We start from the raw sequence: 12,287 nt of genomic DNA on the forward strand, positions 1-12,287 counted from the left end.
GCCACTGGATCAAATCTTTGGAAAATAGGAGAGGGGAGCAATAACTAGCCCTGACAGCATAGTTGTGCCACCACCACCTTTGGAAGGGCTTCACCTGGTGCTGCAGCAGGAGCACTGTTGAGGGCGCCTCAGCCACCCACTCATGCAAGCTCGTCCCTCCCTGGGGCCTAGGCCAGCACCATCCTGAATGTCCCCCGTGCCCTGGAGGATGCTCTGGCTGGGCACTGCCTGGGTGAGTGTCTGATCATCCAGGACCCAGGACTTGGTGGGAATTTCTGGCCTTGGGAGGACCCAAGAGTTCTTGGTAATCTTGGTAATCTTTTCTGTTTCCACCCAGGCCTGATAGTGTGCCAGGAGAAGTTGTCTCTTAAAGGAAGAATAGCACCTGGCTGCATCTGGGAGCTTCTTGATCCCAAAACCCAGGGGTCTGTGAACTCCTGTTGCTCCCTCCTTCTGCCAAAGGAAGCCGTCGGCACGGGCCCAGAGGGCAGAGACTGGTACCTTGAGTAGAGAACCAGGCTCTGAAGGTCCTAGAGGCAGGGCAGCGAAGATAGCACTGGGCCTCCTGCAGGCCTGCTCCTCCTCCTTTCCCCAGTGCTGCGGTCAGGGCCAGTGGACGGCTGCTCCACACGCCCCAGATTGCGTGGGAGAGGAGAGACCAACTGTGCTGCCCGAGCATGGGGTATTTGTACAACCCAGAGGGAATTTCTGTCCTGAAAAGCAGCTCGGGCTGCTTGTTAAAGGTTTCATGTCAGGCCATTCCATTCAGGCTGACCTCTCCCTGGGGCTGTGAATAGAAACACCTGCATGCAGAAGAGATGCAGCAAAACTTCTGAGGCCAGGTTAGAAAAGCTAAGCCAGCCCTGCGTGTTCCTTTCTCCTTACACCTTGGGAGCTGTAAGCTGACCTGTCAGAAGTCTGGCTACCCTAGAGCCTCACGCTGGAAGGACCAGGTCAAGGGGTCCCACGGGGTTGGAGCGAGCCACCCCAGGAGCATCAGCTGTCCCAGGCTCCAATAGATTGAATCTGCTCAGTGTAATGCGCGAGTGAACATCCAACTTCAGATGATTCCAGGTCCCAGCCTTGAGCCTGCCCCAGATGACCCAGTGGAGCAGGAACTAGCTCTCTCCACCAAACCCTGCCCAAATTGCAGAATGGTGAACTCAGCAATAAGTTCTAGGTGCTTCTGTTACCCTGAAGGCCATTCTCTGACTCCTCAGCTCAGAGACCACGGTGCTCCTCAAGCCACAATCCAAGTGTGCTCTGAGGCAGAATGCTGGGGTAGATATGATGCTTACATATGCCCCCTTGTATCGCAAAATCACAACCCTGCCATTTTTTTGATGTTTATGGTGGGAAGGCAAGTTTACTCTCTGTGACTTCATCATGGTTGGAGGCGGAGCTTTTAGCAGGCGGACCCATATGGCATTCATTTACATTGATGAAGCTAAAATTCAAAGGCAGAAATCCACTGCTGAGCAGGCACATGATTACACCATGAAGTATTTTTAATTTTTGCAGGAGATTACAAAAATGGTTTTTTTTTTTTGTAATTTTAATCACACAACAAATTTTTCATCTTGTTTTTCTCCTGAAGTGTAGTAGTTAATAAAACGTGGAAGTTTATTCTTCTCCTTTAAGAGACATGACAAACTATATTTTGAGAGGTTTATTAAGATGTGGAGGACATGTTGGTGTTTTCATGAGTTAATATTTTATGATCCTTTCATGTAAAATTTTAATATACAGTTTTTGATATCTCTAGCTAAAGAGTGATAAAATAAGAAAGTAATAGGTACAATGTCTATTTTCTACAAGATGTTTAGAGACATTATGTTTGGAAGATTTTCCATTTTATGTACAACTCAATTAAAATGATTTCTTAGCTTTCTTTGGGATGGCTCTTTGAATTTAATTGCCACTAAACTAATTTGGCTTTTCATCAAAACTGTTTTGCTGCTATAATTGTAACTTGTTAGTTATATCATAAACAACCAAGGTGGCATACAGCTACTTTAAATTATATACAACAATTATACCAGTTGGAAACTGTAGCTTAGGAAAAATGCACTATTAAATGAAACTTTAGTAATTACTAAAAGCTGAGTCAAAACTAACCTTATTCTTCAAGATATAAATCAGGTCCCCAGATTGCCAAAACTAATTGTCTTAGTTTTCCAAAGGTTGCTAATACAAAGTACCAGAAATGACTTGGCTTTTATAATGGGAAATTTTTGTTGTTGTTGCGTCATCTTGCTGTGTCAGCTCTCCATGTGTGCAGCGCCACTCCAGGGCATACTGCACTTCTTTCATGTGGGGCAGCTCTCCTTGCGGGGCACACTCCTCGCGCGTGTGATACCCCTACATGGGGGCATCCCTGCGTGGCACGGCACTCCTCACACATGGCAGCACTGTGCGTGGGCCAGCTCACCACATGGGTCAGGAGGCCTTGGATGTGAACCCTGGACCTCCTATATGGTAGGTGGATGCTCCATCAGTTGAGCCACATCCGCTTCCCAATGGGAAATTCATTATAGATAAAAGCTTACAGTTCTGACTATGCAAAAATTTCCAAATCAAGGCACCATCAGAAATGCTTTCTCACCAAAGTCAGCTACTGGTGATCCTGGCATCCTGCCCCAGCTGGGGCAAGATGGCAGCTGATCTCTGCAAGGCCCTGTCTTCCCCTCTAAAAGCCCCCATTTCCTTGAGCCCAGCGGTGGATGGTCAGGCTTGTGACTTGTCTCTTCAGGCTGGAGAGGCTCCATGGGCACCCAGGCTCTTGGGGGCTGCATGCTGCACCTGCTGCTGCCAGCAATCCTGGAGTCTTCCCTCTCACGTGGCATCAGAATGGCCAGATTCCCTCTTCTGTGTGTCTCTCTCCACATCTCTGGCTGTTAAGGCTCCAGTGAGAGGGTGGAGCCACCCCTGAGCCAGCCTCACTGAGGTAGTCCAGTCAAGAGCGATCTAATCAAGTCCCTAATCGAGTCAAATTTAATCAAATGGTCTCACAAGCACACGAATGGGTTAGTTCAAAAACAATCTTTTTTAGGGGATTCATCAAATTCAAACTATCATACCAGTGAGAAAGTTTAAAATGTTTTTCAGTTCATCCATCCATGGGAAGGTTTTCTTTAGTAATTCTTACCAGCATACCTTGGCATATTGAACAGTAGAGCTAAATGCCCTAAAAATGAAACAAAGGCAAAACAAAATAAAAACAATCAAAATATAATTACAAATACATGAAAAATAAGAAAACATTTTCAATAACCAACACAAAGTAATCTGGAAGAGTTGCATAATGATGAGTTTCCTATTTTACTCAAATGCTAAGGAAGACTGTCCTTATTGTATAAGACAAGGAAGTAATCATTTCTGGGGTGTGAGTTAAGAAGCACAACTTATTCCATTCTTGAATGTGTCTCCAGGAGAAGGGGCTGAAAGTCTAACCTTTAAACTTCTAGGAAGAAGGTGAATTCTGAAGGCCCTTCTGCTACAATTTAACTAGATCCTAAATAAAAAATACTTGTTTTTCAACTTTTTGTTTTGAAATACTTTCAAACTACAGTACACTTACAAAACAATGCAAATCTCATACAGAGAACTCTAGGAAGTCCCTACTCACCCCAAAAGCCAGATCCACCAATTTTACTATCTTCCACATTTGCCATATCATAATATATAAATAAATGTGTCCATCTAACTATCAGTCCATTTCTGCACAGTTGAGTGTAGGATGTACACATGCAGTATAGGCTAATGCTGCCATGTGCATTTCCTGAGAACAAGGAGATTCACTTATGTAACCGCCTTAAGTGTACTTATCCAGGTCAAGAACTTTAACACTGATATAAAAATTAAGATCTATATTCCATTTTTTTCATATGTCCCAATAATGCCATTTTGAGCCTTTTCTCCGCTCTTGTTAGATCCTGTCCAGGATCATGTATTTCATTTAACTGTCATTATATCACAGTTACTCTTTTTTTTTTTTTTTAATTCTGGGAATACATATACAACAACTACCTATCTCAACCATCCTGATTATACCTATTAGTAGGATTAATCATATCCAAAATATTGCGGTACCCTTACCACCTTTTGTTACTAAAACATTCCCATCTCCCAAGTAGAAATCCTTTATCCATTTTACATTAACTCCCCATCCCCCTGCTCCTGCCCCTGGGAACCTGTACTCTAATTTCCATCTCTATGAACTTTCATATTCTCTGATATTTTCTTTGCAGTTACCATGGGGCTTATATTTAATATCCTAAATCTATAACAATCCTATTGCTTCAATACCAATGTAACTTCATTATGTTCCCATACCTTTCTGGCTCCCTGCCTGTATGTGTTTTTTTCGCCATTTATTACATGTTTACACAGTATGAGTTCCAAATAGCTGATCTATCATTACATTTTATAATTTGCCTTTTAAATCCTGTAGGAAGTAAAAAGTAAATTAAAAGCCAAAATTACAATAGTTCTGGCATTTATATTTATCCATGTTGTTACCCTTACCAGAGATCTTTAGTTTTTCATGTGACTTCAGTCTATTGTCTATTGTCCTTTCTTTTCAAACTCTTTAGCATCTCTTGGAAACCCGATCTAGTGGTGAGGAGCACCTTTAGCTTTTATTTATCTGAGGATGTCTTTATCTCGCCTTCATTTTTGAAAGACAGTTTTGCTAGATATAAAATTCTCAGTTGGAAGTTCTTTGCTTTGAGCACTTCGAATATTTCAGCCCACTGCCTTCTTGCCTTCTTTTGGTTTACAATGAGAAATTGGCATTTATTCTTTTCAAGGCTCCCTTGTGTTCAATCTCTCTTGTGGCTTTCAGAATTTTCCCTTTATCTTTGTAATTTGATGGTTTTATTATAACCTGTTTATCCTGTTTGGACTTCAATGACCATCTTGTAAGTATATATTCATGTTTTTTGGAAGTTTTCAGTTTTTATTTCTCTGAATATTTTCTCTGTCCCTTTCTCTCTTCTTCTTCTTCTAGGGCTCCCATAATGTGTATATTGGTATGCTTAATGGTATCCCACAAGTTCCTCAGGCTCTGTGCACTTTTCTTCATTCTTTCTTCTTTCTGCTCCCCAGACTGGATGGTTTCAGTGGCCTTTTCTTCAAGTTCACAGATTGTTTTTTCTTCCTGTTCCAATCTGCTATTGAACCCTTCCAGGATTTTTAAAATTTCTGTTTCGGTGGTCTTCAGCTTTGTTTAGTTTCCTTTCATAATTTCCATCTCTATATTGATATTCTGTATGTGTTCATTTATCATTTTCCTGATTTCCTTTAATCCTTTGACCATTTTTTCCTTTAGTTCTTTGAATATACTTAGCACCATTTATTTAAACTCTTTGGTGTATCCCAAGACTGGTCCTCCTCATTGATGGTTTCTAATAATTTAATCTTCTTTACCTGAACCATCACTTCTGGTTTTTCTGTATATTTTGTAATCTTTTTTTGCAGCCTGAACATTTTGATATTTTCGTGTATTATTGCTGGAATTTGACTCTGAATCACCTGTTCCTTAATTTTATGTCCTGCTAGTGTTATAACAGAGCTCTCTGAATGTCAGGTGCTGACAAAAACAGAAAGTAAGCAGAAAAAAGAAAATATATTTCCCAGTCTTTGCAGACTGACCTATGTGAGTGCAGTCCTTCAGAGCGTATCAATATAATAAGTTTAGAGAATACCTTCAGGTCAAAGCATAGGGTCTTTCCTGATTCCTTCTGCAAATGTGTCTTTTCTTGGGTATGCCCATGTGGCCCTAGAAATCCCTCCATTTGCATAGATGCAAATGCCCCCTCTTCCCTAGGAAATTGTTTCCTCCCAGTCCAGGGCGCTCCACTTTCTGTCCTTCAGCCAGCAATCCCTTGCCCTGGGCAGCCATGGCTTTACTCCCACAGACTTCCTTAGGAGAGCTCTATGAACTGCCTTTTAGACTCTTGGCATGTTCTGGGATCACAAGCCTATGATGGCTATTCTGATTCAGTCCCTCATGCTGCCACCATTCTGGTTGTGCCATGCATACATACTCTCAGAATGTGCGTGAGGGTTATTCTTCCCCCTCTGGATCCTGAACCAGGGTCCTATGCTGGGAGCATGAGCTGGCTCATCGCCAACTGGTGAGGGGATATGGGAAGGGCCAGCTGGGCAAAATATGCTCTCCTGCTAAGTTGCCTTTTTATTTGGTGTTCAACCTGTTTCTGCAATCCTTTAATGTTTTCTGGAGATTTGACAAAGATATTTCTGTCAGTTCTTGCTGGTTGTTCAAAGCTTCTGTGGGGGCATGAAGCCCTGAAGCTTCCCACTCAGCCATTTTGATCAGGCCAAAAATACTTTTTTAATAGATATGCTGGACTCAAGAGAGCTAAGGAAAATCTCCAAGAAGCACCCATAAAACAAATATGTAGACACATTTATGAGCTTATGTTGTAGTAGAGCAGTGAGTAGTAATTGAAGGGTAAACTAGAAAGATGAGATTGTTTAAAAGGAAAAGCTAATGTATGTGAAGTAATATGAGAATAAGTTAGCCAGTAGCTGCAAGATAGAAAACCTGATTTTAGTTCATTAGGATCTTTGATGTGGGTTCAAGTAATTCTAGGTTGCCAGAAAACTCTGGCTCCCAGCAGAAGGCAATGCAGATTTTCTCTGGAAGACAACATCAGGTTAGAATTTTCACTAATGCAAGCAAAATAACCCATAATTAAAGATCAAGAAAAACAATAGAAAAGAAGCCTTCCTGGCTGGAATTCAGCAAAAACAACCAAGAGATTACCCCAGGAAGCTCAAATATTTAAGTCATCAAATACCATAGAGCTATGAATGAAATGTTTAAAAAACTAAAAGGTAGAATCACAAAAATGTATACTCAGAAAGACTTAAAAAAATGGTCAAGAATAATTGAGAAAGAAATAAATCAGCTTTTTAATAGATTCTATAAAGGATAAATTTTTATAAATTGGATAAAATTTTATACAATTTTATAAATTGTATAAATATACAATTGTTTTAATTTTTTAAAAAATCAGCTTTTATAATATGTAGCAAATTAGACACAGAAGAAGGAAGATTTAGTGACCTGGAAGATAAACTAAAATAAATTACCTACAATATGACACAGAGAGGAGACAAAAAGAAGGAAAATATGCAATAGAGTTTAAGGAATATGAAGTACAGAATAAGGTTTTACGTAAATTGAAGGACCTGCTGGAAAAAAAGAAAATAGGGCAAAATGGAAGGACAATATTTGCAATGACAATGACTAAAAATACCACATTTAAAGGCACTCTATGAGGACTGCAGCCTAAGGCTGGGTAAGAGGTGAAAGTTCCATCGAATGTTTTCTTTAAGGGTCTGGCGTTGTGTATTCTGAGAAATGAAATGAAAGCCATGACCACTATTAATGATGTCTACAACTCTGAAGAGGGTTTCATGGAGGCCTTGTATGGTAGCTTTAGAAGTGCAGACACATGTGTGATGCTGATTTATATTTTGGGTGTCTATAAGGCCAGAGATTCCAGCGCTCTTTACCACAAGGTCTTCAACTGTGTACAAGGAATTGCTGTTGTAGCCATTAGCTGGACCAGACAGCCAGACCGTCGGCAATGACCCGAGTCTGTAAAATTGTGCGGAAGGTGTGGACTATTATCCAGCGTACCCAACACTAAGACGACTGCCTAGAGTTGGCCATTTGTGCTGATTCTTGGGTTTCGTCTTTTATCAGGACATTCTAGTTGAGTGGTGAAAAGCAGCAGCTCTCCACTGAGCTCCATTACCCAAGATGGCAGCAACGTCATCTGTAAAGTAGACAGGCTTCCTTTGTTTTTCATTCAGTTGATCCCAAGGGACTTCTTAGGTAGCCAAGGGATCTGGCATTGCGGCGTCTGGAAAGGAACTGAGGACAGGGGACACCACCCACTCCTGCAGGTGACATATACCAGAGGGACTGACTGGGCTTGGCCTCTCTGTAACAAGATGGCCTTGTGGCTATGCCAGGCTTGCAGGGTCCTGTTCCATGACCCAAGCATAATGGAAAGTGGGTATGGAGGGTCATGGGCCAGTGCCTGTGAGAGTGCCTGCAGTTGCCACTCATATGGCACACAGCATGGGGCTGTGGAGGGCAGTTCCTTGTAGCAGAAGCCCACGGGCAGCATACGGCCCTCAAGGTCCCTCAAGGACCCTCAAGGTCCTCCAGGAGACATGGGGAGAGGTTGCTAAAGCTTCGACAGGACGCTCTGGGAAACTCTAATTGTAGTGCCTTTTGTATTGCAATTTGGACACATTCTAGAACCTTTTGATGGAGGAGTTCCCATTCAAGGTGGGCCAATTTGTGACTTAAGTAAAAATGTGTAAATGAGGAATATTTTGACTCCAGAATCCGAAAAGGCCCAAAAGATGTTGGGTTTGTTTTAATGTGGTGATTGCTGAGAGGATCAGTAACTATTTCTTGAATGTCCCAAAGATGTAATAGCTTACCAAATAATTTTCAGGAATTTAACCGAGGCTGGGAGGCCTTGCACTGTGTGTGGTGGGGTGGCCCATCCCCTTCTGGGAGCTCCTTTGTGATCTTTGTATACCCTGAGTGAGTGTGTTAAATAAATCTCCTTGGAGGAGGATGTTATCAGTGTGGTTTCACACCTGCCCTCCAGGAGAAAGTTGGCTGCAGTTAAGCTCTTGCCTAAGCTTGTGTGTGATGGCAAGGCTATGGAGGATCCCACGGACAGCCACATGAAGGTCTTCTTGAACCTTCTTGAGGTGAACTGTGCCTGAAAGACAATTGAAATAGGTACTGAACATAACATAACATCACGTCACACAGCACCAACATCACATTATATAACGTTAAACATAACATAGCAAAACACGCACCTACCGCTGATTGGAGGGCTCGTTAAGTGCAATAATGGTTATGGGGGTCTCAGTGGGTGGGACCATGGCATTAAAATTATGGTTGTATCGAAGGAAATAATGTTTAGTGAAAATTGAAGTCCTTATTGACAGGTGATATATGGTTGACAGGGAGCTATACAGGGCATATGTCCAGGGTGCATGGAAATGTTTGGATATACTCATAGTGGCAACAATTAAAAACAACAGCTGGGGGGGTACTGGGTTCCTGGCCGGGGGTGCTCTGTCGTGGTCCCTAGGGGAGCAGCAGCAGTCCCCCAGGTGCAACGGTAAGAACCAGGAAGGAATGAGGGTCCAACAGTGAGCCCCTGATACTAATGACTATGCTTGTGAGCCTATACACCTGAAATAAGAACAAGGCCTAGAGCAGCACTGTGCCTGGGAGTTTCCTCCTGACAGCCTTCATGTTACTCAAATGTGGCCAGTCTCGAAGCCAAACTCAGCATATAAATGCAATGCATTCCCCCCAGCGTGGGACATGACACCCGGGGTGAGACTCCCTGGCACCGAGAGATCACTACCAAGTACCAGCTGATGATGCAACTAGAAAATGACCTTGAATTAAAGGTTCAACGTGGACCAGCAGCATATCTCTGTCTACATATAATAACAGGAGTTTAAAATGCTGTTTGACCTAATGTAAGGGGGAAATGGAAAAGACAAATGAGTTCATATGGCTATGAGTCTCTAAAAAAGAGTCTGGAGGTTGTCAGAAGGATTGCTCTTATGCACACCTGAGCAGAGTCTCAGAAACAGATAAAGTAGATACAACCCCAGGTATTGGTTCTTTTGAGGGCTAAAGAGACCCACAGGTTCTATGGTCATGGCAGATGGAGTTCACTGCCATGTCAGTTGGCCCTTCTTTGGAGCTGGTGTTTCTGCGTGATGGAGCTGGACACAGATGGGATCTCTTTTCACAAGACTTTCATGCTACTTTACTGGAATTGTAGTTGGTGCTGGGGTTTAAGATATATCTAGGGTATTTGAATCTCTGGACTGACAGTATGATAGCCAGGCCCTGAGCCTCAACAGACTTCAGCTCCTACACTCTGATTTATTGGACTTACCCCACTCAGCTAACATGGAGCTGAAGAATGTCAACCACCACACCATGGAGCCTAGAGTGCCTACAACTGAAAGCAGGAGGATTGCATCCAGTATCCATGTGGAATCTAAGCCTCCTCTTGACATAGATGTGCAATGGACACAACCAATCCAAGGTCCACAGAGAAAATGTGGCATTGGTGTGGGAAAAGTGGCCGTGGTGGCTGCTGGGTGCGGGGAATGGGAGGAAGAGATGAGATGTGGAGGCGTTTTCAGGACTTGGAGTTGTCCTGGGTGGTGCTTCAGGGACAATTACCGGACATTGTAGATCCTCCCAGGGCCCACTGGATGGAACGTGGGAGAGTATGGGCTATGATGTGGACCATTGACCATGAGGTGCAGCGATGCCCAGAGATGTACTTACCAAATGCAATGGATGTGTCATGATGATGGGAGAGAGTGTTGCTGTGGGGGGAGTGGTGGGGTGGGGGTAGTGGGGTTGAATGGGACCTCATATTTTTTTAATGTAATATTTTTAAAAATAAATGAATAAACAAAACAAACAAACAAAAATCAATAAAGCTTTTTGCAGCAAAAAAGAAAAAAAGAAACAAAACCTGGGGCCTCCTTGACCAGTGTGGAGCTGGCCCATGTGCAGTGCTGATATGTGCAAGCAGTGCCGTGCCATGCAGGGGTGTCCCCGCATGGTTGGAGCCCCACGTGCAAGGAGTGGGCCCCGTAAGGAGAGCCGCCCAGCATGAAAGAAAGTGCAGCCTACCCAGGAATGGTGCTGCACACACTAAGAGCTGACACAACAAGATGATGCAATAAAAAGAAACACAGATTCCTGTGCTGCTGACAACAACAGAAGCGGACAAAGAAGACGCAGCAAATAGACACAGAGAACAGACAACCGGGGTGGGGGGTGGGGGGAAAGGGGAAAGAAATAAATCATTCAATCAATCTTAAAAAAAAATGAAAAAAAAATATATGGAGCATAGACTGATGCCTAACATAGAGTGAACAACAAAGTATAGCTTTTATTGTTGTTATAAAGAAAAACATAATCTCTGAGAGAATTAAAGCTAATATTTACCTGCATTTGGAAAAGAAACAGCCTTTAATAATAGGCAGGGTGATGGCACTGGGAACCTTTTGGGATTGTGGCAGGCATGATCACGGGGTGGGGTGGGGTAGAGGTTAAAGTGTGCTGGCAGGATAAAACTGCCGGGGTGGGGCAGGGTCCTGAATGCAAAGAACTTACTCGGTATTTTCAAACATGTCTGCCTTATAGCAACTACAGTGAGATATTCGAATAACTTTAGGAAATGTTGGATAGCACATTTATATGATATTTGTTGTTTTACCCTTTTAAAGATTTTGAGTAGTGCTACAAGTTATCAAACAAAAAATGAAAACCCATTTAAACTTTATTTTTTTATTTTTTTATTTTTTAAAGATTTATTTATTTATTTAATTCCCTCCCTCCCCCGGTTGTCTGTTCTCTGTGTCTATTTGCTGCGTCTTGTTTCTTTGTCTGCTTCTGTTGTCGTCAGTGGCACGGGAAGTATGGGCGGCGCCATTCCTGGGCAGGCTGCACTTTCTTTCGCGCTGGGCAGCTCTCCTTACGGGCGCACTCTTTGCTCATGGGGCTCCCCTTTGCGGGGACACCCCTGCATGGCAGGGCACTCCTTGTGCACATCAGCACTGCGCATGGGCCATCTCCACACGGGTCAAGGAGGCCCGGGGTTTGAACCGTGGACCTCCCATGTGGTAGATGGACGCCCTAACCACTGGGCCAAGTCCGTTTCCCCCATTTAAATTTTAAATATTGAACTGAGCATTGCCCAGTTTGACTATGAGCCTCTTTTGCCCCAAGGGACATCCCCTGGAACGAATATTTTCTTGGGTGACCATTTTGAGAAAGGCTGGCTTGCTTCTCAATTTTGTCAAAAGCCAGTAGAGATGCAAGGCCAAGTGTCAACCAGAAAGCTTTTGGGGTAGGGGAGGGATGGGAGGGAAGAATAATTTGCCTCCACTGGGAAGAGATTATAAACAATTTAAAATTTGAAAGTCAAATCAGGTATTGGCATAATTGTCATAAATTTGGTTTACATATTAAAATTCCTCCACATACTGATTCCTGTGGTAATGTCAACTTACTCTGTGCTACTGAAGGAATATATGTATATGTGTATATATATGTGGCAGTTCGGTATTATTTATGAATTCCAAAATGAGATATTATGTTTGTAACTGGTCTGGTCCTTTGGACATGAGACCCTTTGACTGATGTAAATTCAAAGGCTTTATGTTTA

The sequence above is a fragment of the Dasypus novemcinctus genome, chromosome 27 (assembly GCF_030445035.2).
Source record: "Dasypus novemcinctus isolate mDasNov1 chromosome 27, mDasNov1.1.hap2, whole genome shotgun sequence".
Taxonomy (NCBI): domain Eukaryota; kingdom Metazoa; phylum Chordata; class Mammalia; order Cingulata; family Dasypodidae; genus Dasypus; species Dasypus novemcinctus.